This window comes from Balaenoptera physalus (genome assembly GCF_965194825.1).
Source record: "Balaenoptera physalus genome assembly, chromosome: 2".
NCBI classification, from domain to species: domain Eukaryota; kingdom Metazoa; phylum Chordata; class Mammalia; order Artiodactyla; family Balaenopteridae; genus Balaenoptera; species Balaenoptera physalus.
The window spans coordinates 161,760,927-161,788,679 of NC_138883.1; the positions used below are offsets into that span (position 1 = coordinate 161,760,927).

The 27,753-nt window shown below is 44.1% G+C and overlaps 1 long non-coding RNA gene across 1 annotated transcript in view; it reads left to right on the forward strand.

Moving 5' to 3' along the window:
- The first annotated feature begins 829 nt into the window (after positions 1 to 829).
- The window catches only part of LOC309655036, a 32,512-nt gene continuing 5,588 nt past the window's right edge, over positions 830 to 27,753 (forward strand). The window contains exon 1 of the long non-coding RNA XR_014260568.1: positions 830 to 26,625. This is a non-coding gene — a long non-coding RNA (uncharacterized lncRNA). The remainder of the gene's footprint in view (positions 26,626 to 27,753) is intronic.

The following is a 27,753-nucleotide window of genomic DNA, read 5'->3' on the forward strand; positions in this document are numbered from 1 at the left end:
GGTGGTGTCCTGCTGCAGCTCAGAACCAAAAGTGAGGGGAATGTGTGTGACCTCACATCTGGCTCAGAGAGAGCTGTCATTCAAAGGTTGTCTTACTTTTGTTTCCACAGTATGTCAGTTCTAACGTAGACTAATGCCCCGCCTCTGCTGCTTTCCCTTCTCCCTTCCTCTGGGTTGTAGGTGATCTTGTGGCCCCGGTGTATTCCTCCCACACTCCTGCCTGCCTGTTACCCTTCCACGCCCTACCACGTTCACACTAGAGTCACTCTCCGACGTCACAGGTGTTCTTAGCAGTGCATATCTAAATACCTTTCTTTTTTTTTGTTTTTTAATCTGTGTGATGCGTTACACCAGCTGCCACTTGCATAGACATGAAAGTCCATTATTTTGTTTATTATATATATCAACAGCACCATTAGAATGCTCTGGTCTATTTTCATATTTATTATCTATCTACCCTTCCCCCACCACAACACACACATACAATTTTTTTAAGCGGAGATATTTTAAAGCATATCCTACATGAATCATTTCACTTACAATACTTCAGTTTATATCTCTAACAGAAAAGGCCTTTAAAAAAAAAACACAACCACAGTTACTTTATTACACTTAACAAATAAACAATAACTTCATATCATTTAATATATGGTCCATATTCATATTTCTCTTATTGTTGCAAAAATGGCTTTTTCAGTTAGTTTGATTGCACTTTTTCTTTTTTTTTTTTTTTTTCTTTCTTACTTTGTTTATTCAACTGTTCCCCCGAAATAACAGTGGCTTCTTGCTGGCAAGTGCCAGTTGAAGACTTTTTGACTCAGCAGATTGCACTTTTTCTAACTCATGTCTCTTAAGTGTTTAAAAAATCTACTGAGCTTTTAATGACTTCTATACTGTATTTCTCATTTTCCCTTTTTTCCCCCAGAGAGAAAATAACGGCAAACCATATAATATTGTACATCCACTGTCAAAAAACAAATCTTTGTTTTGATAACTTGTTGATAAAGTTTTCCACATTGATTCCTTTTTTTCTTAAATATTTATAAATGTTAAATTAAGTCTTATCCTGATAGCTAATTGTCAAGAAAATATATTGAAAAATGGACAAAATACTCGTGCTGAGGTCGACGGAAATGACTGACAGGAGTTGTTGTCCCACCCTTTTCCCCATTTCACCTGAAAGGAAACATATTGGAGACACGCTTGTCATGCCCTTAACCGAGTCCCCTCCCGAGACGGGGCGGTGAGTAGAATGGGTTTAGCGCACTTTCTGCGGAGGAGCAGGAGCTTGGGGAAGAGCTGAGGCTGTCGGGTGGCGTCAGGCAGTGGACGTCATGGCACCAGACCTTGGCACACAGCTCTGTGCATGGTGCCCAGTGCTGTGGGCAGAAGGGGTCGGAGCGACAGAAGGGCAAGGCAAGGGAGGAGAGGAACGGCTCTCAACGCTGTACCTTAGAAAACGAAAGGAATGTGACCACAACTTTCAGAAGCTAAAAAAGAAATCCTGAATACTGAGGTGGTTAACATGTGAGCCAGGGATGTATTTTACAACCAAACAATGTGCAGCTCTTGCCAACACTTTGCTCTTTCCCTTCGAAACCAGATACTTTGCTGCTGGAGGTGCAGGTTTATTCTAGGGTTTGCTCCAATACTTTACGACAATTGCTTTAATATAAACAGAAGAATAGACACTCTGGGGTTTGTGTTTTACTTTATAACTTACGATCTTGGTAGGATTTTATAACCTGTGTATGCTACAATGCTGTAACATTCCTGTTAATTGTTTTTAAATCTTTATTGAAGGCAGACTGTGGCTGGTGCTTCCACATCTTATTTGTTCGATCTTCAGACAATCCTGTTAAATAGGCAGCGTTCCTCTCTTTTCACAGGTGAGGAAACTAAATGTAGAGTGTTTTCCAGGAATCATTGCCAGAAACTGCAGAACCTGAATTTAAAACCCAGGCAAGACTGTGGACCTAATAAATACAGTCTATTTATATAGAGTAGCCTGTGAATTAGATAGAAATAACTTCATGTTATACATGAAGAATAGTTTTTCCTGACTTTTCAGAATAAAAGTTTGTGTCTAGTTAATTTGTGATTTAATAAACACTTTCTATTTTAGTTTCTTAAGGTACTTATTTAAGCTGTAAATATACATGGTTAAGTGACTTGGCTCAAAACTGATTCATGGCAGAGAGTATTTGTGAATGTAATATTTTACATTCACATGCACAAGTATAGAACATTTATTTCAAGTGCATATATTAAATGCAAGCCTGTTTTCAATTAGAAGTTTTTGAGCTCTATGGTAGCAATGGGTAATTTATTGAGCTCTTAATTTTTGGTCCCTAGGACAGATTCTTGGTTGAGCAAGGTCAGAGTAAAGATGTGAGCTTTTAAAATACTAGTCCTAAGGGCAGTTGTAAATGCGCCGTAGCTAAATGAGTGGAAATTAATACGGAAAGGCTCACTGGTTGAGGATTGGTATGTTCATGGAGCATACTTTAGGCTGAAGCAATTAAATCAGGCAGTCCTAGGTGAGACGTAAGCCCCATTGGTTGGAGTTCGTTAAAGGTGGACTTCACTGATGGGCAGGAATGATTCTCACCTGCTGTGACTGTGCCCCCTGGGAAATAAAAGGTTTTTCCCCTCCAGCTTTCATCCAGTGTTAAGGCAGTCCCCCTTCCTTTGTCACCTACCAGCCATGCCCTGGGGCCGGCTCTTGTGTGGGTACCATTGCTGCGACCATCAGCAGCCAAGATATGGTCTGTGCCCACGTGGAGCGTTTAGACTTGTGACAGTCGGACGTGAACATGCCATTCCAAGTGTAAGTGCTCGCGAAGGGAACTCCTGGCTCTCGGAGGAGGTCTTGTAAGAGAAGTTGAAAGGCTGAAAAAGGCAGGAGAGTGCAGGGGCAACAGCATGGATCCCGAGCGGATCCAGAATACCTGTGTGCCTGAGCGGCTGGTGTTTCAATGGGTGAACTCCATTTGCGTGAAAAGAAAAAAGATGATGGTCATGTTTTCTTAGGTGGTGGGTGCATGAATATTCCTTTAATTATGGTGTGTAGTGTATATATTTCTATTTTTGGTGTTCGTGAACTATTTCAGAGTATTTGCAAAGTTCAGTGGGAAATGGCTACGCTGCTTTTGTGTGCAGAATGGACTCTGGAGAGAGGGCAGAAGTCGTGTGAACGCAGGAGGCCTGGAGAGGAGCAGTGGCGCCCTCTAGAGGGGGCAGTGGATAAAGCTGACACCACTTCCCAGTGAATTGGGTGAGCGAGGAGAGGGGTGAGTGAGATGACCCCAGACTCTTGGCTGTCACGGCGATGCCATCCAGTGAGATGGGGGACCTGGACGGGGTCAGGGTGGAGAAGGAGCGGGGTGAGCTTGGTTGCAGACACCTCGCACGTGACGTGCCTGTCGTGCCTGTGAGGTAACCCAGTGGAGCTGGCGGTTGTTCATACGGGCCTGGTGCTCCACCTCGTAGATGCTCTGATCCTGAACCTCAGAATCCAATCCTAGAGGCTTCTTAATGCATTCTCACTCCCCTGACTCTTTAGCCCTTGAATTAACGTCCAGGATAAATGCAGCTAGAGAGTAACAGACATTTACTACCACACGAATATAGTACATACGTCTTAAATCATGAAAACAAGGATGAACAGGGATGAGAATATCTAGTTGTTTATACACGTTCTAGGGTTTGTCTTCCTAGAACTTCAGACGGTGGTCTTTGTCACCCTGCTTGGAGGCGAGGACACGTTTGTAGAAGTAGCAACATTGAGCCGTAAGTAAAAGTGCCATATGATTATTTCTTATGTTCACAATCTTTGTTAGTATTAGGCACTTACCTGGAGGGAGGAATACACCTGTGTTTTGCGTTCTCCCGACAACTTTAACGGTACTGTTTTTCAGCAAAAGGAAGAAACCTTTGAGAACCAACTTGTGGAAAAGAACTTGAATAAGAAAGGCAGGGTTTTTTCAGTTTTCGTTTATTGTTTTCTTTTTCTCCATTGTTTACTATTTATAATTACAATAATTGAAGAATTGCAGCCTGTGTTGAGGTTCACAGCCCTGGGGAGAGGGGTAAGGTGAGTGGGTTGCTAATTTTGTTCTCTGGCCAGATCAGTATTTTCCTTGGAAGAACTTTGGTGTTGCAGGAAAACGATGGAAATGTTCTGTGACTTCTATAACCGCCCTGTTTAGATATCATTACAGGGTGGTACTGCCCCAGCACAGCACTTGATCCTATGCTGAGAGCCTGACCTTCTCAGAGTGGGTGGGTTTCATTAGTTTGTCTTCTGGGGAAGAAAGGATAGACACAGAGAAGCAAAGATCTACTTTGAGCAGGAATAAGCTGGTTGAACATAAACTGTACCTAACATGTGGCTCAAGGAGGTCGCTGATGCAACGGAAGTACTCTGACAAAGGAAAAGCTGAATGCTGAATAGAAAAAAAAAAGCTGTTTTAGCATTTTAGTCATACACTGCTGAGGTGACTAAATTCACATCAGTGCCGTGCATGGAGGAAATTTCTGAGACACCTTTTTTAGACAGTACGTTTAAAAATAACCATCTCTTGATGTTGGCAGCCAAGGAAGATGTGGCTCTCCAGCCACCTGGAGAAACGGTAAACTGGAAATGCGTGGTGTAGGAAGGGACGGGGAAGGGGGGCGGGGAAGGAGGGGGGATGCCGTCTCTGCTTGTACACCACCTGCTCCGCCTGGGTTGGGGCCACCCCGGCCCTGCTTCACGAAGCAGGGCCAGAGGCACTCAGGCTGAGGAAGAGGTGTCCACAGCCTGACCCCGCCGCCTCTGCCCTCTTCCACGCTGGCATCAGCCCGTGTCCAAACAAGAGAGAGCTGGTTTGCATTCCTTCATGAGGCCAGCCTTGATCTGGAAAAGTCAATCAGGCTCACTGCTGACCCAGTCATTTATTTTTATTTATTTATTTATTTTAAACATTGAAGGTTTTTTTTTTTTTTTCTTTTTTTGGCTGTGTTGGGTCTTCGTTTCTGTGCGAGGGCTTTCTCCAGTTGCGGCAAGCGGGGGCCACTCTTCATCGCGGTGCGTGGGCCTTTCACTGTCGCAGCCTCTCTTGTTGCGGGACACAGGCTCCAGACACGCAGGCTCAGTAGTTGTGGCTCACGGGCCTAGTTGCTCCGCGGCATGTGGGATCTTCCCAGACCAGGTCTCGAACCCGTGTCCCCTGCATTGGCAGGTGGATTCTCAACCACTGCGCCACCAGGGTAGCCCCTGACCCAGTCATTTAAATCCCAGCTGACTCGATCCAAAAGCTCTGGCACCAGTTGGAGTTCCCAGAAGTGACCAATCTGGGATTCTCCGGGAAGCAGAGCTAAAAGACCAGGCAGCTAGCTAATGCATCTTTGCCCCTGCCAGACCATCAATCCCCCCAGGGGTGACTCATAAAGGGGCAAGGATGGGGCCAACTCAGGGAGCTCAGGGGGCTCAGTGAAGCACTGTGCTGTGGTTTCTGAGAGATGCGAGGTGTGATGTGAACTCACAGGATTAGGGTCAGTCCTCTTCTGCCTGAAGGGCTTACTTCCTTTACCGTTTCGCAGTGGGTGTGTATGTTCATTTTAATGAGACTCGTCTAAGACCCTGTATTTAGTTACATATTGATTGTGGTTTGCTCTCAATTACTGCCCCAGGTTGGATAGTGTTCCCCCGAAACTGCATGTCCGCCCAGAACCTGTGAATGTGACCTTATTGGGAAATAGGGTCTTTGCAGTTGTAATCAAGTTAAGGTGAGGTCACACTGGGTTAGTGTGGGCCCTGATACAATGATGGGGTCCTTATGAGAAAAGGGAGATTTGGACACAGACACACAGGAGAGACAGCCACGTGAAGATAGAGGCAGAGATTGGAGTGATGTAGCCACAAGCATCAGAAATAACCAGTAGAGACTGGGAAGAGGCAAGAAAGGGTCCTCTGGAGCCTTCAGAGAGAGGCCAACTCTGCCGACACCTTGGTTTTGGGCTATTAGCCTCCAGAACTGTGAGAGAATAAATTTTGCTATTTTAAGCCTCCAGGTTTATGGTACTTTGTTATGGCAGTCCTAGAAAACGTATACAGTTCCCTTTATACGTTTTTAAAATGGGTGTGCTTCAATTTCTTCGTGGGTTTTTATATTTTAAGTATTTTATACTTTAATTAGGAGATTACACTTTGGTATAAAAATCAACTAAATACAAATTTTTCTGATTTTTCCTTAAAAAGACATTGAGAAATAGCTCCCAAAGAATCACCGTTTACCAGATGAAGAATATATACACGAACAAAAAAGTCAAATGCCCACCTTGCATGTATGATTGATTGGTTAGCGTATTTGGAGAGAGAAGATTGTCCTTAAATCTTATTCAATCCACCAGAAACTGCTCTGCTCCCTGGACAGAGCTTTTGCTTCTAGTTCTGCTGCATCTTCCTGCAAGTGCTCACCACCAATCCCGCACGTACCAGGAGAACATGGGGAAGGCTCGGAGCAACCCAAGTCTGCAGTCAGAACTATTCAAGAAGACCTGTGCAAATGGTGAGTATGTAGCGCCTTGTTTGCATGTAAAGTACGAAACGCATGATAAGGAAACTCACAAAGAAGAAAAGCTCTGGTCAGATCCCAGCATCTGGATCAGCAGATTACTAGTTATCTGCTGAGAAAAGCAAGCAGTTTTCCAGTAAGAAGTGTTCTTGCTGTTCTTCCTCTTCTCCCCAATCTCTTAATGTACAAGTGTCTCAGACTTTCTTTTCTCTGTCAACTCTGGTGATCTCACCCAGTGCAATGGCTTAAATGCCAACAGCATCCAAAATCATAACATCGAGTCCAGACCTCTCTCCCACACTCCAATGGCCAGCTCAGTCTCCATACCTGGATGGCCAGTGGGCGTCTCTGACTGAGCACATCCACAGCTGAATTCCCAGGCCTCCTCCAGCTGCCCTGCACGTGTGCTACTTACAACCTTGCCTGGCTTAGTTGATGGCAACTCCTTCCTTCCAGTTTCTCAGGCCAAAACCTTGGAGGTTTCTTTACTCACCTCTTCTTTCACAGCCCATATGTTGGCTCTGCTTTCAGAACCTATTCAGAGTCTGGCAGGCGGGTTGCCTGAGACAAGGACGGGATGCAGCAGAGACGCAGCAGGCAATAGCTGCAGTCCGCACCCCGAGATGGCTGCAGGCTGAGAGTGAGCAAACGCTGCCCTCAGGAAAGGAGTCGGTGGACATCAGGGCCCGGCCACCGAGCCTGGACCGTGCAAGCCGAGGACAGGGTTTCCGTAACAGGGATCTGAGCACGGGGCAGGCGGAGAACCCATGTCACCCCCTGCCGAGAGGTAATTCTTTACAACTTCCTTCCTTAACCCAGGAGTCTCAGAAACAGGAGGACGTTCACGCAGCAGACGTGGACACCAGACAGGCCCGAGCCAGCAGTGTGGACCAGATCCCTCTTCTACTACCGCAGGGGCTGCTCTGGAGGCTGGAACGAGGCTGTGCCTGCAAAGGAGGTCAAGAGGCCCCGGTTTGGAGAGACTTTGAGAGAGCCGGTGGAGGAAGAGGTTGCCGTGGGGGCCCGTTTCTGAAACATTCGATTCCAGCAAGGAGGCCAGACAGTGTGCATGGTGAGGGCCAGGGACAGCAGCTTCCAAGCCTTGTGTCTTAGGGGCCTCAGTAGGATCCACGGTTGGAGTTGGATTAGGCCCTAAGGGTCAAGTGGGTAAACTTCTCACCCTGTAAGCGTGAAGGGCATCACCATGTCCTCAGGTGGCCTCTCCCATCAGCCCCTGCTTTCCTGTCTCCCCGGCTTCCCAAGTCTCCCCAGCTGCACACACTGCACTCCATCCCCAGGCCGCACGCGCTGCCAGACCCTCCCGGGGCCAGCTGGCCATGGGCCCCGCGAAGCAGCCTCAGACCATGGCTCCTTTTGCTTCTCCTTTCTACCCTCGCATCTCATTCCACTGGCCAAGGCCTTCGGGCTGGGCTTTAACCAAGGGTGGGTCTGCTGCCCTCCCCCAAGCTGCTCCTAAGACTGGGCCTCGTCCAGAACCCGGGTGCTGATGCGGCCCTGCTGCCCCCCACTCCCACCCCAAGAGCTGGTACGGTCCTTGGAGGAAGGACCTTCGAGATGCTGTCTCGCACCCCTGGCTGTGGGGCCTCTCCCGCCGGGCCGTAGCGCCTGGTCCTGGGACTGCCCGGAGGATGCCGAGTCCCCTGCGTTCTCTCGCCCTGGGCTTGGGGTCCCTGGAAGCCGTTGCCGTGTCGGTTTTCCGTTCCCTGGTTCACCACTCTCCACAGGCTTCTCCCCTATCGAGCTTGCTTCTTTGTGCCTCGTGCCCAAGTCCCCCTGTTGGTTCCAGCTTGGTTCTCCGGAGCAGCAGAGGACACAAGTAATCCCCTGCTGCACGGGGACTCTTCCCAACTTCCCTCCTGCAAGCTGAGCACCCTCGCTTACGCTGGTTTCCATACCGAGCTCCACGATGGCGTGCACTTTGCTGGGAGGCACCACCCGTGGGGACCAGACTAAGTGTTCAAGTGCTCAGAGCTGAGGCTCACGCCCTGCCTCTAAGGACTCTGGGCAAAGGAGGAGTCTAAGTAAGACAAAGGTTTGCTTTTGAGTCCAGTCCCTAGTTATGTTTTTGGTGTAAATGAAATTCCTTCACGCTCAGCAGCAATACCCAGGGAGGCCCCTCGATTCTCAGCTCAAGTCCATGTTCTAGGTGCTCCCATGGACCAAGTGAGGGGATCCTCCAGGCTCTCTGGAGGGACAAGAAAGGCTACCTGCTCTTTTTCTGGAAGGAAGAGTACTGAGGGCATCTTCCCCGACCCTAGGCTGCAATTGCTGGGGCAACAAAAATGTGCTCTGCGAAGGCAAGCTGCCTACAGGCCGCTGTGCTTCTGTGCGCTGAGAGGTCTGCGGACATCTCAGGCCAAACCTCCTTCCAAACATGACCCTGACCTCAGTGGCTAAAATTCCTCTATCTGGGGCTCCTTTGGGTTTGGTTGTGCAAACTGGTGTTCTGGGCGGGCTCACAGGTTTCGAACGCCTCTGCTTTTCCACCAGACACACCAGCAAGAGGCCTTTCTGTGCAAAGGGGTTGGGTCACAGGTCTCGAGCTCTGGTTGGAAGGAGACAGTCGGAAGGGCCCTGGAAGTGGAAGGATCAGCCCAGGAGACTGGGAAAGGCAGCGCCACGGGGAGGAAGTGGGATTTGGAAAACAAATGTTTCCCACTGTGCCTTCCTGGAGATCTCTCTCCCCCTCTGGTGGTGTGAGTCCTGGCAGATAGAGGGTTTCCTAGGAAGTAACATGGATGGCAGCACTTTGTCATGCTGTGACAGCTGGTGCGTGTGCACACGTATGTGCATGTGTATATGTATGTACGTGTGTATGAGTGCACACACACGTATAGACGTGTGCATGTCTGCATGTGTACACACGTGTTCCTGCACACGTACATGTGTGTATGTGTATTGTGCGTGTGCGTGTGTACGTGGGTGTTGTGCATGTGTATGTGTGCGCACGTGTGTGTGTGTGCATGCCTGCATGTGCACCGCAGGCTGCAGGAGCTAAAGCTCTGGGCCCTCACTTGTCAGGAGGCTGCTCTGTCTCCAGCCCAAGCTGAACTGCAGACATCTAAAAAAATAATAATTTTGCTAGCTGCCTGAAATGACCCTGACCAGGTTACGTAGTATCTCTTGCTGAAAAATAACTGGAGCATTGTTGTGAGGATGAAATGAGACAGCTTCTCTGAGTGCCATTCACTGGGCCTGACATTATTTTAAGTGTTTGATAAATACTATGTGCCTGCCACCAGCACCAATAAGAACCAGTACTCTAAATGTTTCTCTCTTCTTTCTGCAGCCAAAGAATAAGTTCTTTCATGGGCGTCATCATGGCTGCTTGCCCCTGGATGACAACAGCGAGCTCATGGCAGGCTTTCTTTCCTAACCCCTTTCAGCCACCAACTCCCTTTCAGATGCAGCAGGAGCTGAGGCCAGCAGGCAGGCGAAGCTGGCAGGCCTCCTGCTTTGCCCCAGCTTCCTTTCCTGGGCAGAAGGGGAGTGGGACCAGCAGGAGGGAGCCCTTGGCCATGACCAGTGCTCCGCATCTGGAGAGAGAGAGGAGCTGGGGAAGACCTGTTCGCTTAACCCGTCTCCCAGGCAGTGGTCCGCCAGCCCTGAGTCTGCGGAGGGTTCATTCTGCAGCGGGGGAGCCCAGAGAGCAGAGTGCCCTGTTCTCTGTCAGCCTGTGGCTGCCGTAGCACCTGCCACAGGGCAGCCAATGGTGGACCTTTCACTACTGTTGGGATTGCAAAAGTGTCCCCTGAGTGGGTCTGGACCCCAAGAGTATATAGAGTCATGAGTGAGCAAAGGAAAGGAACAGCCCGCCAGAAGGGATCTGGGCTGTGGAAAATCAAGAATCAGCAGAGACATTCCACCACTTGAACCAAAAGTAATAAAAAGTAAAATTGAAGAGAATTACGGCATAAAAACACTTTGTGGAAACAAGAAACATGACTCTTGCATTTAAAATTTCAATTGATGAATTAAAGTAGAGGATGGTTGAGATCTGAATTAGTGGCCCAGAAGATTCAGTGAAAAGAAGAGTCTCAAAATGTAGAACAGGGCTTCCCTGGTGGTGCAGTGGTTAAGCCTCTACCTGCCAATGCAGGGGACATGGGTTTCGAGCCCTGGTCTGGGAAGATCCTACATGACTCGGAGCAACTAAGCTTGTGCACCACAACTACTGAGCCTGCGCTCTAGAGCCCGCGAGCCAAAACTACTGAAGCCCGCACGCCTAGAGCCCGTGCTCTGCGACAAGAGAAGCCACCGCAGTGAGAAGCCTGCGCACTGCAACTAAGAGTAGCCCCCGCTAGCCGCAACTAGGGAAAGCCCACGCGCAGCAACGAAGACCCAACGCAGCCCAAAAAATGTAGAACAAAATTACAAACAGATGGAAATATTAAAGGAACAGATAACATACTTGAAAGTTAGATCCAGAAGACCTTACATGTGGATAGTAAAATTCCCAGAAAGGTAAATGAACTAGGTAGAGGAGAAGCAATAATTAAAAAAATAATAATAATAATAAAAAACTCCTGTGTGCTAAAAAAAGACTTGAGTGCTCAAAGTGAATAAATTTACCAGATCCCAGGCTTGATTAATAAAACAGCCACTTAAGGAATATCCTAGTAAAATTTCTGAATTCCAAGAGAAAAGAGAAAAATCTTTCATACTCTGGACTAAAAGGAAAACAATCAGTGTGGCACTGGATTTGTCTTCTAGAACACTGAAAGCTAGAAATGGTGGAATAACATTTAAAACTACTGAGAGAAAAGCAGCTAAGATTACTGTACAACTATTAGGGTAAAAGACAAATATTCAACATTATGCAAAGATTCAGAGAATAAATCATAATCTACTTCCATTTGATGAAAATATTATACTTGAGGACTCTAATCAAACAACAAATAAAGCAGAAAAAAAGACCTGAAGATTGGAGTGATGGGCAAAGAGCTTTGCAGTGTGTGTGTTGTGATATATGTAAAATGATAGCATGGTCAGGAATGTGTAACATAAGTGCTAGATAAGGATCTTGGAATAGAAACGATTCTACAAGCAAAACTGTAATAATAGCCGGGAACTAAAAGCACTAAACTACCTGATTGTGCAGTGGCCTGTGTGTTCCATCTGGGTCCAGGAACCCGCAGGGTAGTTGTAACGTTCTCAAGCTTCCTTCTTATTAATGAGGTAATGGAGCGCCATAGTGGAGAGACATCGTTTGCTCTGTGTTTTGTTTTTACATACAGTGGTAGAGAAATATTTGTCCCTATGTGTCAGGTGTAGGATGGTATCCACTAGGAAAACGGAAAATTATGGTAGAACTTTGCATTTCTCAAGTCAGCTAAGGACTGACAGAAATCCACACCTGCTCTTTGCCTCATCCCCACTCCCCAGCCCCACATCCTGGAAGGTCTCCGTTTCCTTGGCTAAGGATACAGAAACTTGAAGAGACCACACAGAAGCAGAAAAGTGTGTTTTGGTGTAGCTGGAATCCTGGATCTGAGAGGCTTAATTCTGCTTTGCTTCACAGTCCTATATTTTTAGGACTTGCAATTCTGTTCAGGGAGAATTTATACAAACAACCCTAATACTTCCATTTCAGGAGTGAACACAAACATGCAGATCTGCTGGTTCTTGAGCCCAATTCAGAGCCATCAAGGCCTCGTCTCTGGAGCTGGAGTGGGAGTCAGAGTCAGTGTGCAGGCACCCTGAGTGGCCCCTCGGCATCCATCTTTCCAGTAGGAAAGCAGCTTGCCTGTAAATCTCCTAACTAACAAGAAGGAAAAGGGAGATGGGAAGGAGAATGTGATCACATCGGCAAACTCAAGGAAAAGAGAAGAAACAACAGTATAAAGTAAATAGTAAGCAAAGTAGTATGTAAGGTTTAAAATCTATAATCTTTGTTACACTAAGTGTGCATAGGCTGAATTCCCTAAAAGACTGAAATCATAATCTATATGTTGTTTATAAGAAGCACACTTAAACCAATCAAGATAGGATGAAAATGAAGGCATAGGCAAAGTGATCCAGGCAAATACAGGGAGGAAAAAACCCAGAAGTGGCAATATTAACCTTAGACAAAGTAGTGTTTAAGATTACTAATACAAAACAAAATAGAAAGAGGCCTTATAATAAAGGCAGACTTTATGAAAAAAATATAATCTGTATAAATCTGTATTCACCAAACAACATAGCAGCTAAATGTATAAAGCAAAAATGATTAGGAATGCAAAGAGAATGTCGTAAAAGTGTGATTGTAGTTGAAGATTTAAGAAATAAACTTCTTTTAAAGGAAATTTCCAAACATACATAGAAGAGGAAAGAATTACACTATGTTATAAAAGTGTTATGACTCCTGTGTTTTCATCACCCAGCTTCAAAAATTATCAACATGGTGCCAATTATGATAGGAGATTTTAATGTATCAATCTCAGAATGGCCAACCTATTAGATAAAAGGCATGTAAAAACAGGGAAATTGAACAAGATAATCAAAGAATACAGTTTAATAGATATGCAGTTTTATATACAGAGAACTTTGCATTCAAGAAATACACTAGTCCCCCTTTATCTGTGGGGGATACATTCCAAGACTCCCAGTGGATGCCTGAAACCACGGACAGTGCCAAACCCTATATATGCTATGTTTTCTCCTATACATACATACATACCTATGATAAAGTTTAATTTATAAATTAGACACAGTAAGAGATTAATAACAATAACCAGTAGTGAAATAGAAAAATTATAACAATATACTATAATAAAAGTTATGTAAATGTGGTCCCTCATTCTCAAAATGCCTTACTGTACAAATTTAATGCCTTTTCCATCTTAACTAAGCACTTATCACACACTGTGGCTGTAACTTTTGCAGTTTGAATTTCAACAGCAAAACTAGCATGAATTTGTTTTTTCTTCACAATTTCATGGATAGAAGATTCATTATTTAGCAGCCTCAGCATATGATTTTATTTCCTTATTAAGTCAAGAACTTTTGCCTTTTCACTTACTGAAGCACTTTGCAGCTTCTCTTTGGCATATTCTCATTGCCAGCATCACTCCTCTTGCATTTTGGGGTCAATATTAAGTAGAATAAGGGTTATTAGAATACAAACTTTTTGATACCATGACAGTCAGTCTGATAATTGAGTCAGCTAATGACCAAGAAACAGACATTTCTCTGAAGAAGAAATACAAATGGTCAATAAGTGCATGAAAAACATTCCCAGTATCATTAGTCATTAGGGAAATGCAAATCAACAACAAGCTACCACTTCATACCCACTAGGATGGCTGTAAGAACTAGTGTGAGCAAAGATGTGGAGAAATGAGAATCCTTTGCTGGTGGGAAGATAATAAAATGGTGCAGCTGCCCTGGAAGATGTGTCAGTTCCTCAAAAATGTAAACATAGAATAGGATCCAGCAATTCCCTCTTGGGTATATACTCAGCAGAGTTGAAAATTTATATTCATACAAAAAGTTGTATACAAGTATTTATAGTCACATTGTTCATAATACCAAAAAAATGGAGCAACAACCCAAATACCCATCATCTGAAGAATGGAAAAATAACATGTAGAGTATCCATACAATGGAATGTTACTCAGCCACAAAAAGGGATGGGATTCTGATACATGCCACATACAACATGGATGAACCTTGAATACATGATGCTAAGTGAAAGAAGCCAGTCCTGTAAGACCACATAGTGTATGATTCTATTTATGTGAAACGTCCAGAATAGACAAATCCATAGAGACAGAAAGTAGAGAAATTGTTGCTGTGGGCTGGGAAGAGGGGGATGTGGAGTGAATGCTACTGGCTATGGAGTTTCTTTTTGAAATGATAAAAATCTTCCATTCATAGGGGTGATATTTGCACAACATTGTGAATATATTATAAACCACTTAATTATATACTTTAAATGGTGAATTTTATGGTATGTGAACTATATATATCTCAGTAAAAGTTAAATATATGTATATTTCACATATATATATTTATGGAAAAGATCAATGACAGAGAAAACCTTAATTTTAAAAAGCAGAAATTTTACTGGCTATGTTATCTGATCATAGCAATTCAATTAGATAGATAAGAGATAATAAAAGTACACATTACAAAGATGGTCAAAATGATATTTAAAACTTGAAAGTTAAGAAACACTCTCCACCATTATGATCCAATAATACGAAGTGCTGGTGAGGATGTGGAGCTACTGGAATGCTCGTACATTGCTGGTGGGAATGCAAAATAGTACAGACACTGGGGAAAACTGTTTGACAGTTTTTATAAAGTTAAACACAAACCTACCATATGACCCAGCAATCCCACTTCTGGATATTCACCTAAGTAAAATGAAAACCTATGTTCACACAAAAACCTCTATGGGGATATTTTTAGCAGCTTTATTGATAATTGCTGAGACCTGAAAACAACCCAAATGTCCATCAACTGCTGCCTAGATAAACTGGTACATGCATACAATGGGAAACTGCTTGGCAATAAAAAGAAATGAACTATTGATACATGCAGCAGTGTACATAAATCTCAAATGTATTATGTTAAGTGAGAGAAGCCAGACTCAAAAGGTTCAAATTCTAGGATTCCATTTATATGATGTTCTAGAAAAGGAAAAACTACAGGGATGGAGAACAGATCAGTGATGGCCAGGGTCTAAGACTTGGTGGAGAGTTTGACTGCAAAGTGGTAACACAGAGGAATAAAGTGGGGGGCAGGGGAAGTGTGATGGACCTGTTAGTATCTCTATTGTTGTGGTTGTGAGATGGCATTTGTCAGAATGTATAGAACTGTAATTAAAAAGAGTCAATTTTACTGAATGTAAATTTCAAAAGAAAGAAAGAAAAATATCCTTCAAAATAACCCTTGGAACAAAAAAACAAAACAAAACCCACCAAAAATCAAAATTAAAGTTTCTTTAACACTCTGTGCCAAAATATACAGGGTATAGTTAAAGCTGTATTCCAAAGAAAAGTTATAGCCTTAAATCCCTTCATAATTAAAGAATAAAAACAAAAATATAAAATAACTTAGCAGTCATTTTTAAAATTTAAAAAAGAAAAATAAAATTAAAAGAAAGTACAAGAAAAGGAATTAAAAACAATGCTGAAATCACTGAAATAAAAAACCAAAATATTTTTACAAGAACAAATAAATCCTAGAGTTATTTGAATAACTCAGTATAGAAAAAGCCCTCTGAGCCTGATTACAAGTTGAAAAAGGAAAAAGGAGATATAGCCACAGCTACATAGATATTAAAATAATTTTAAGAGAATATCACTTGCAATTCTTTGACAAAACTTGAAAACTTAGAGGTAATGGATGATTTCTTAGAAACTGTACAATTGTCAAAATTGATGAAAGAATAATAGAACAGTTACTGTAGAAAAAAGTGAAATGTTGATTGAGAATCTGCCATTAACACAATGTCACAGTTGAGTCCTATCTAATCTTTAAAGAACAGTTCATTCCAATGTTATTTAAACCATTCCAGGCCATAAAAATAGTTCATTCATTCATTTATGAGTCCTGCATCATTTACATCAAAACCTGATAGATGAATCAAATAATGAAGTTATAAATCAATCTCCCTTATAAATAGAGATGCAAAAAATTTTAAGTAAAATATTAGCAAACTGACTCAATCAACATATCAAAAAATGATAAATTCTGATTAGGAATGCAAGGTTGATTCAATATCAGGAAATCTATTGATATAATTCAATCACAATTCAGAATATCAATAAAATCCTTATCTATAATCATACCAACAGATGCAGAAGAGTCATTTGATAATAATCAGCATTCATTTTTTTAAAAAAACTCTAAATAAAATAGGCATAGAATGAAAGAAAATGACTTGTGCATAATTATACCAGATTCACTGGAGCGAAGAACAAAAATCAAAACAAAAACTAAGAAAAAAGCTGTGTCTATTATTGATAATATCTTACACTTTCATGACTCTTCATTTTTGTCAAAACACTTTCAGAAACATCGTCCCACTGTTGTCACAACTCTGTGAAGCCCGAGTTTGAGAACAAACTTTAATGGTGCTGTGCTTCATTTTTCACGTTTGGAAAAGAAGACTTGATCTAAGTGATGCCTGAGACCCACGCGGTGATGGACCCACTTCTGGCTGAAGTCGCCAAGTCGGAGCAGCAGAGGACGCAGAGACCCGCGGTTTCCAGCTCCACTCCCTTCCCTGTGCCTCGTGGAGAAACCAGGGCCCGAGTCCTCCTCATTCCAGGCAAGTACAGGCTCTGGAGCCCCAGCTGTGGGGCTATGTTTTTGTTGCCATTTTGGAAGAAGAAAATTAAGAAAAACCATCCTTTGTTTAGGGTTTGCCCTTTTGGGGTGGGGGAGAATGAATTTTCATTTTCTTGTAATTTCAAACATGCAAAAATGTTGGAAGCATAGCACAAAGAGCCCTGTTATGCCCCCTCTCAGATGCACCAATTATTTACATTTTGCTCAATTTGGTTTATTTGAACAATAAATTACTCTATTACTCTATTTATGTAAACATTCTTCTTCCTGAACTGATTGAGAATAAGTTGCTGATCCTGTACCCCTTTTGTCCCTAAATACTTGAGTGTGTTCTCTTGCGTAACCGCAGGGCAATCAGAAGCAGGAGACATTTATACAACACCACTAGCTAATAACAATCCCAGTTTACATTTCATATTTTTCTCATCTGGAATTGAAGCCCAGATCATGCAGTATCATTTCTCTTCAGTCTGTTTCAATGTGGAAACATTTCGCAATATTTCATTGTCCTTTGTGAGCTTATGGAAGAGCAGGAGGCAGTTTTACAGAATTTCTCTGAGAAGGAGAGCAGCATCCCCGGCACCCAGGCACTGGCAGATCCCGCCAGCTGGGCCCTGGTGCTGCTCTGAGCAGCCGGCACCCACAGGAAGGGATCAGTGTTCTGCTGAAGCCCAGCGATATCACAGAACCCCAGGGCCACTCTGTGACCATGCTGGATCATGACAAAAACCAAACCACCTTATGATCATGTCTCAACACAGAGAAAACACGACCATTGCCAAAGCTGCAAAGTACCAGACACCCGCTCTGGCTAATAAGTGACAGCTGCTCTAGCCTGCCCTCCCCATAGACAGGATTAAGACGTCTGGGCATAACTTACCCCTGTGTCTCAACAGTAACCAACCCAGAGCAAAGCCCATGCCCTTAAACCCTCCTCCATACCACCTGTCCCAAATCCCATAGGTCCTCCTTACACACTTTGATAGGACGAAGAATAAGGCTGGCTTGTCCAAACACAGGACTAATGCTGCTGGCCATCTTTGATTGATCCTCCCAACTGGGGCTGGTTTGGGGTTTCCTTGTGATTAGACAAAGAAGCTGACAGATCTAGGATGGACACTGACTGAATTTTAGAAAATAACTTGGCCTGGGTGGCTTTTCAACAACCAGTTGAATACATTTTCCTTAAATGTGATCCAAGAGATCACGGGGCCCCAGGTGTGGGCCAGAGGGGCCCTGCAGTCACTTTGGCCATCCTCAGACAATTCTCCAAATTATTGTGGAGCATCTTGTTGTCCCAGAAAGTAAGGATGCTTTCCCGGACGGGTAGTAGAAATGGCAGTTCCTCAGTCGGAACTGGCTCCTTTTCTCTGAAATGGTGGTTCATATCCTTTGCCTATTTTCTATTGGGTTGTGTTTTCTTACTTATTGATTTCTAGGAGGTCTTTATGTATATTTGGTAGTAATCTTTCATCAGTGATATTTACGGCAAATACCTTCTTCCGTTTGTAATTTGTCTTTTCACTTTCTTTAGGGTGTCTTCTGTTTGTTTTTTAAATTGTGTGTGTTTTTTTATTTTTTACTTTTTATCATGGAAAATTTCAAACACATAAGAGTCGAAAGTATAATATAATGAATCCCCAGATACCTGGGTTTTAACAATACACCAGTTTTTAACAATTATCAATGAGTGACTGAAGGTATTTTTGATGAAAAAAAGTTATTAATTTTAGGTAGTCAAGTTTATCGGTATTTTATCATTAGGGATTCTATGGTCTTATTTATTTTTAAAATAAAGTTTTTCTTTTGGGATAATTTTAGATTTACGGAAGAGTTGCAAGGATGGTAAGTCCAGAGTTCCCGTCTCCCCTGACCAGTTTCCATTTTCCCTCACGTTATCCTACATTACCATGGGACATTGTTAAAATTAAGACACCAACACTGGTGCATTACTATTAACTAAACTCCACACTCTGTTTGGATTTTGCTGACTTTTCCATTCACAGCCTTTTCTGTTCCAGGACCTCACACAGGGAACCACAGTGCATCTGGTTGTCACATCTCTTAATCTGCTCCAGGACCGTTTCTCCGGCTTTCTTTGCTTTTCGTGCCCTGACACTTTTGAGGAGTAGTGGTCAAGTATTTTGTAGATAAGGCCTTATTTAAAAATTGGTCCTTACTTGCAGGCTAGAAGAAGTCACCTATGTTTTCTTCTAAAAGTTAAATTTTTTTCTCTTGACATTCAAGTTCTTAATCTATTCAGGATTTACTTGTATAGTGAGGATCCATGTTCATTTCTTTTTCCATAGAAATAACCTATTTTTTGTCATTGAGCAGTTTCTCTTTTCCCCAAGGACGTGCCATGACCCCTAGGTCATATTTTAATGTTCCTCTTTTGCATGGTTCTGTTTCAGGCTATTTCATTCCGTTGGTCACTTTGCCTGTCTGCCAATAACACAGTTGCCTTAATTACTCTAGCTTTATCCTGAGTCTTTGTGTTTAGCAGAAGTAGTGTTTTCTCTTTCATCTTCTTCTTCAGAAGTGTCTTGGATAGTCTTTGCTCTTCCTCATGCATTTGTCATGTTTCATAAAAATGAACACATAAACTCTATTGTGAACTTTGAGGGGAGTTGCATCAATGCGATAGATCATTATGTGAATTATGACACTTTTAGGTTAAACTTTCCTGCCCATCAACATATAATATCATTCCCTTTATTTGGGTCTTCTTTAATGTTTTTCAATAAAGGTATACAACTTACTGTGTATAGGGCTTGCATATCTTTTATTAGATTTATTTCTAGGTTCATGAAGGTTTTTGTTACTATTAAATGGTGTCTTTTTTTTTAAAATAAATTTATTTATTTATTTATTTATTTATTTTTGGCTGTGTTGGGTCTTCGTTTCTGTGCGAGGGCTTTCTCTAGTTGTGGCAAGCGGGGGCCACTCTTCATCGCGGTGCATGGGCCTCTCACTGTCGCAGCCTCTCTTGTTGCGGAGCACAGGCTCCAGACGCGCAGGCTCAGTAGTTGTGGCTCACGGGCCTAGTTGCTCCACGGCATGTGGGATCTTCCCAGACCAGGGCTCGAACCCGTGTCCCCTGCATTGGCAAGCAGATTCTCAACCACTGCGCCACCGGGGAAGCGCTAATGGTGTCTTCTTAAAGTGAAATTTTCTAATTGGTTGTTGCTAGTGAGTAGAATAAAACTGTCATTTATATGCTTATATATATCATCTTGCCAAACTCTCTCTCCTTTTTATATCTAGTAATTTATTTGTTAATTCCCTTTAGTTTCCTATGAAGACAATCATATCATCATAAAATATTATAATTTTATTTCCTCCCTTTCAGTCCTTATGACTTGAATTTCTTTTTCTTATCTTATTGTGCTGGCTGGGACATGTTGAATGGACATGGTAATAGTGGACATTGTTGCCTTCTTTCTGACTTTATAGGACACTCCTACTGTTTTTTAAAAATCAAAGTTATACTTGCCTCATGAAATGAATTGAGGAGTAAACTTTTTTCTTTATTCTAGATATGTCTTTATAAAATTAGAATAATCTATTCCTCAAATAGGTTGACTTGCCTGTAAGACAAACTGGGCTTGGAGTTTTCTTTAATGGGAAAGAGCCCATTTCTGACATACATCATGTTTAGAAAGTCACTAATTTTTCAAATGAAAACCTACTTATGGCATTTATTTTTCCAGTAAAAAGACTCTCCTTATCTATGTGTCTATCTATCTGTCTGTCTATCTATCTATCTATCTATCTATCTATCTATCTATCTATCTATAGTGAAACCTTTGTAGTAGCTGACTCTGCTGTGTGGCTTTTGGGTTAAATATTAGCTGAACACTTTTGAAGGGCAAGTTTCTGATTAAAGAAACTGATTTCTTAAGTGCATTTTAAACGAACACACACACATTTACATCATATTGTTCTTACCAAAATATTTTTGAGAAAATGACAGTGTTTTAAAATAAATTAATTGTTTGTGTGTGGATTGTTAAAAATCTCTTTTGTGATTCCAGGCTGACTTCTTTTTGACACTACATTCATGTCTCATCATGTCCCTCCTGACTTGCTGAAACATGATTACCTGGAAAGGAAGTTCTCCAAGGAGCAGAGATTAGTTCTGTGAGAAAGAGGAAGACAGACAGGCATCCATAGCAAGGCTGGGCATGTTTCTTAGGTCTGCTTTAAGATTCAGTCCTTGAAGAACAGATTGAACTCTTGCTCCCAAAGATAAGATCAACTTTTCAGAGGAAATGTCAAAAATTTAAGAAATAAGAACAAAGCTGTTTTTAATCATACCTTCACTCACATAGCTGTTTTGAATGCCTCCTATGTGCAAGGTTGACACTACCATAGTTGACACTAAGGATACAGAGAATAAATATGGAGCAGTTCTTGCCCTCAAGCAACTCACGGTCTAACAGTATTAATTTGGTAATTAAGTATGCACAGGGTATTGTGGAAGGTGAAAGTGTGTGTTCAAAGACAGCTTCCTGGGGGAAGTGATGCTCCAGAGTAGGAACTAAGCCTACAGATGGTCCACAGCACAGAACCAACACTTTGTTTTCAGTAAACAATGAATGATGACTCCCTGCTTCTACTAGGTCTGAGTTGAACTACCTAACACCCCAATTGCCTTACTGAAGCCAGCAAAAAAGCCAGACAATATGTTTAAAAAACATAGTCTTCCTAAGAGCATCAAAGAACTAAACAGAGAGTGAAGAGTTACAAGGACAGGATGTGGGATGAGGTAGGAATCCAGGGAACGAAGTCCAGTATTGGGACTGCTTTTGCCTAGAGGACATTTGTTGACTCAGAAGAGGTGGGTGAGTGGCTGGCAGCACAGGGATAGCCTTCCAGGGCTAGGAGGACAAGCAATGGACTCGGGGCGGTGCCGGGGGTGGGCAGTCTTCAAGGGCTGCACCATAGGAATAAAGGAAAACCTAAAGTAACCATGATATTAACTGCAGCCTACTTTCAAGTCCTTTGGATTGTCTGGAAAAATCTCAACTGATACAATATTGAGGTAATAATGATTGTTGGTGTGCCTAAGACCTTGGCAGAAACTTAAGAAAAGCATCTCTGGAGGAAAATAACACCTATGCTTGGTCACAGCTTATTTCTATAAACAATTGTAAAACTGCAGTGATCAACGCAAGATCAAATATAACCCACTACATGAGGCGCTGAGGCAAATAAATGAGAATCAGCACAAAAAACAGACACTAGGAATAGACTCAGAGATACTCTAAGGTGCAGTTACTAGACAGAAACTGTAAAATCACAATACCTGTTATGTTCATGGAGATAAGCCAAACTTTAAAATTTTAGCAAAATATTATTTTAAAAAAATGACATTGCATATGTGAAAAAGAACTGCATCTGTTTGGATCCAGACAGAAAGTCAACCCCAGATAGGCTGTGCACTAAATGTGAAAGGCAAAACAATGAAACTTTTAGAAGATGAATAACATAGAAGAATATTTTCCTGACCTTGCATTAACACTATTTTTTTTAAAAAAATGATCAATACATGTGCCTACATTAAAATTAGGAACTTCTGTTCATGAAAAGACACTAGGAGGAGAGTAGAAAGGCCAGCACAGACTGGGAAAAAATGCTTGCAGCCTCTCTAGCTGACAAAGCGGCTTCTATCTAGAATATTTAAAGATGTGCTGCCAATCAATAAGAAAAGGACAGATAACCCAGCAGAAAAATTGGCAAGAGAATGAACTTTACAAAAACAGAAATCCAGAGGGTTAATAAACATATGAGAGGACGCTCAATCGCTTTAGTAATCAAGGAAATTAAAATTAAAATCACAATAATATACCACCACCAACCTACAGAATGGCTAAAATTTTAGAAACTGACTTCCAGGATGTGAAGCTACTGAAAAATTCATGCATTACTGGTGGCAGTAAATTAGAGCGATCACTTTAGGAAACTGATGGCTGTCTCCTAAAATTGAAAATACATATACATAGCCTGTGACCCAGCAATTCTACTCCTACCTTTATACACCCCACATATGCTCCTAGGAATTAACAGAGATGTGTCTGAATGTGCACAGCAGCATTGTTTCAAATAGCCCAAGACTGAAAAGAACCCAAATGTCCATCAACAGCAGAATGGGTAGGTGGTGGTGTATTCACGTAAGAAATGCAAAGAGAATTGTTTTCGCTGGAAGCCATGATGACAACGTGGATGAAGGGGCTCAAGTAACCGTGAAGTGATGCGGAGGAGCAGACCCCGAGCTACAGAAGCGTGAACATGCCCCCAGAGACGCCCCCAGACCTGCAGTCCTGTCTGCTTCCACCTCCCCCACCCCTTCTCCTTCTTGCAGTAAACGGGGCGTTTCTTTCCCCATCTGCCCTGTGCTCTGGATCCCTCTCACTTTTAAAAATAATTAATTAATTAATTAATTAATTTTGGGCTGCGTTGGGTCTTCGTTGCTGCGAGCGGGCTTTCTCTAGTTGTGGCGAGCGGGGGCTACTCTTTGTTGCGGTGCGTGGGCTTCTCATTGCGGTGGCTTCTCTTGTTGCAGAGCACCGGCTCTAGGCGCGTGGGCTTCAGTAGTTGTGGCTCGCAGGCTCTAGAGCGCAGGCTCAGTAGTTGTGGCACACAGGCTTTATTGCTCCACAGCATGTGGGATCTTCCCAGACCAGGGCTCGAACCCGTGTCCCCTGCATTGGCAGGCGGATTCTTAATCACTGCGCCACCAGGGAAGCCCCCCTGCCCCCTCACTTCTGAATCTTTAACTCTTCCTCCTGATGGAGCCCCCTCCTCTCCCAGTCTCCTTATCTCGGCAGCCCTGTGTCACTGTTGCCTCCCTGCTAAAGTGTATGCTCCCTGTGGGCAAGGTACACATCTGCCTGGACCACCCCACGCGGTGGGGGTTCGGAGGGCCTGGGCACACCGAGGAGGCTCCATGACCAGTGTCTGAGGGCTGCACGGTCCCACCTCTGCCTCGACTGGCAGCGTGATGCTTCGCAGGGCCCTTTCTCTTTTCTGGGTTCCCATCTCTTTGCCTGTGAATGAGCTCTCCTCCAGAGCTCCATGGCCCTCTGATCTTGGCACTGGCCCCTAGGACCTGTGACCTGGAGTGCTGTGAAGTGGATGGAGAGGGGAATAGTCTCCCCACCCTTGTTCCTCCACCTTGTTCTCAGAGGAGGTGCTAGGATGCGAAGCAGAAGGCAGGGGGGAGTCAGCTCAGTTAAACTGTGTGCCAGCGTCTGTGATGGGCTTCCCATATTTCCCCCTGTATTTCATTTATTTATTTATTTATCTATTTATTTATGCAGATCAGGAAGTATATTAGTTTGCTAGGGCTGCCTTAACCAAATACAGAGACTGGGCAGCTTAAACAATAGAAATGTACTGTCTTTCTGTTCTGGAGGTGGGAAGTCTGAGATCAAGGTGCCAGTAGGGTTGGTTCCGCCTGAGGCTGTGAGGGAGAATCTGCTCCAGACCTCATTCCTTGGCTTGTGGATGGTCATCTTCATTCACTGTCTTCACATCATCTTCCCTTTGTGTGTGTCTGTCTATGTGTCCAAATTTCCCTTTTTTATAAGAACACAGTCATATGGGATTGGGACCCACCTAATGGTCTCATGTAAACTTGATTGCTTCTTTTTTTTTTTAATTAATTTTTATTGGAGTATAGTTGCTTTACAATGTTGTGTTAGCTTCTACTGCAAAATGAATCAGCTATATATATATATACATATATCCCCTCTTTTTTGGATTGCCTTCCCATTTAGGTCACCACAGTGCATTAAGTAGAGTTCCCTGTGCTCTACAGTAGGTTCTCATTAGTTGTCTATTTATACATAGTATCAATAGGGTATATATGTCAATCCCAATCTCCCAATTCCTCCCACCGCCCCCTGTATTTTTTAAAAAAACTTTTATTTTTAAAATATTTATTTATGGCCGTGCCATGCAGGAATGCAGGATCTCAGTGCCCTGACCAGGGATCGAACCCATGTCCCCTGCAGTGGAAGTGCGGAATCTTAACCACTGGACTGCCAGGGAAGTCCCCCATCCTCTATTTTAAAAATAATTTAATTCTCAAATCTACCCCCTGAGGTGGTTTTCACAGGAGAGTGAGCTGAGGTTTAGAAAAGGTGAGTCAGGTCCCCGCCTTCCCCTCGCCCGGCTGCCTCCGCGGGACACATGCCGGGACCAGCATCAGCCTCTATCCCGAGTCTGAACCTGGCTTCTACTTCCTGAGGCTCTGAGGCCTTGAGCAGGTGACTGAGCCTCTCTGGGCCTCAGTGTAAGTTAGGGAACTGGGTAGGACCCCCCCCCCCGCTGGCTGGCATCAACAGGCCCGGGGGAGCTGAGGGGCAGGGTTGGGGGCTGGCAGTTGGGGTGCATGGCAGTGTCTGCCCTGTCCCATGGCCAAGTTCGAGAGGAGCTGGAACAGGGGGGGCCTCCGGGGCAGGCGGGCTGGAGGGAGGGTCCCTCACCTGCGCTGGAACCTTGGGGAAGATGGGAGTCCGGGGGTCTGCAGTACCTTTCCTAACCCCTGAGTGGCCACCACAGGACATGTAATGTAGGACATTCCTACAGGGCACTGGACACTCCAGAATCCCCCTCCTCTGACCCTCAGGTCCATTTCTATCACCTTTTCTAGTTCCATCTCAGGCCACACCTGTCTCTTGAGTTCAGAAGAGGCTGGAATCTTCCCAAGGTCTCTGTCACCTGTCTCTCCTCTCATGGCCTCTCAGCTGTCATCTCTTTACCGACTGTTGCTGTCACCTCCTTACCATCTCCTTCCTTCTCATCTCCTCACAGTGTCCTCTCAGCCGCTACAGATCAAAATCCTGCTCCGTCTTCAAAGTCATCTCCGCTGATCTCTTCAATCCGAGCTGAAAGCTGAAAGCCGAAAACTCTTTGTTGGAAATCCTCCGATGCCCCTTTTCCGGGGTGTGGGAGCCATCTGTGTTCTGTAAGTCTGTGGGTTTCTCTGTTTGCACACAGCTGACGGGGAACTCCTTGAGGGCTTTGTCCCTGTCGCCCCTCAGCCTGGCCTCCGACCTGCCTGAGGGAGCAGCCACGAGCGACCACAGAGCTGGTCCTTCTTTCCATGTCTGGATCCCCCTCCACTGCCGAGCAGCCTTCCACTGCACTGAAGCACCCCTTCCTGCTCTTTGCTGCTTCCTCTCAAAGTTTCTACTAATCACTCCCCTCTTTTCTTCTCACGGCCCAGTGCCCCTCACACAGAGCCGGGGCTCCGGCCAGGAGGCCACGGAGGTGGCCAAGTGCCATCCTGGCAGCTTTCAAGCTTCTCCCACTGCCCTGCAGTTCCCCAGGCCTGCAGGTGAGCGCCTGGAGCCCATTCAGACTTCTTAGCTGGAAGGCGTTCACTCTTACCAGTGGGGCGCCCAAAACTGCTTTCTCTCCTGTGCTTTAGAGAAGACCTTGCGGACCTTCTGTCTTCTCCCGTTTGGTCCTTCATTTCTCCAGGCAGAAGGTGCCATCTGGAGGGGACAAGGACACATCTTGGTCTCTGGGAACCTGCACAGGAGGCGGTGCCCAGAACGCTGGCCTCTGCTCAGGCTGGGGATGTCAGCAGCTGGCTTCCTCACTGCCTCCAACCCGATGTTGAAAGAGAAATGCTCCACTAGAAAGAGTTGCCTTGAGGCTGAGTTATGGGAGCTTTCTGGCAGTGCCAGGCTGGCCTGTGGTCACTGCAGGCTCCTACAAGTAGTGAAAGTTGACGGTAAGGAGAGTAAGACAAGGAAGCATGTTTCTTATTCCAGGAGGGGATGGGAGGGTATCTAATGGCTGCAGAGCATTCATGAAAACGTCTGGATTCTCATCTCGGTTCATGGGGCTGGGGTCTGACTCCAAACATCTCCCAAGGCCTCGTCCCTGGTCCTGCTCTATTCAGGGTCTACCAGCATCTGTGAATCTTTGCTCCTTGACAGAAGGAGGAAGCCTAAACTCAGGGCATCAGCCTCTGTCCCAGGCCAGAGGTCACGACCTTAACAGTAACTATGGTTTTGCCGATCCTTCCTGCCCTCAGGGTCTTCTCACAGGTTTGGCCCTATTTACCCCACTGAACCCCAGGCCTGCCTGATTCTCCTTTATTTCACAAACCTTCTTGGCTCTGAACTTGGTTTCCCCAGTGAATGCTCATTTCAACTCAACAAACGTTCCTTGAGCTTCCAAGAGAGCTGCAGTCTCTGCCTTCAAGGAACCTTTAACTTTGTAGTGAAAATAAGACACTTGCACAAAAATCAAAATGTTGTGGTGTTTCAGCAGATGGAGAAGCAAAGTGCTACTGGAGCCGAGAGGAGGTTAGTTCCAAATGAGTACAGGGAAAAAGAGGAGGGCAGGTCTGGGAAGGCCTCTTGGAAGAGGTGGCATTGAGCTGGGCTTGAAGGCTTCAGGAAGTCCAGATGGGTGGAGGAGGACATTGGGCAAAGGGAGGGTGTGCTTGGGGAATCACCAGCATCCCACTATGGCTCAAGTACAAGTTGAGAGAGAAAGAGAGACACAGAGACAGAGAGAGATTATCAAAGGAAGGTTGAAGTGATGTCATTGACGGTCTTCAGGTCAAGCTTAGAAGCTTAAACTTTTGTAGAAGAGGGGAAACCAGAGAAGAATTTTGAATCGAGAAATGCCCAAGACTCAGTGTGGAAGCCATTCTTTTCCCCAATCAGTCAGCATATCTACATCCGTAACCTCTTTAAGAATTCATCCTTCTCTCTCCATCCGTAGGGTCACCACAGCCTCTGTTCACGCCACCATCTTCTCTCACCTGGATTGACGCAGCACTGCCCTAGCTAGTCTTCCAGTCTCCACACTCCCCTCCACCATGTCTACTCCTAATGTATTCCTCCCCCAGCAGCCA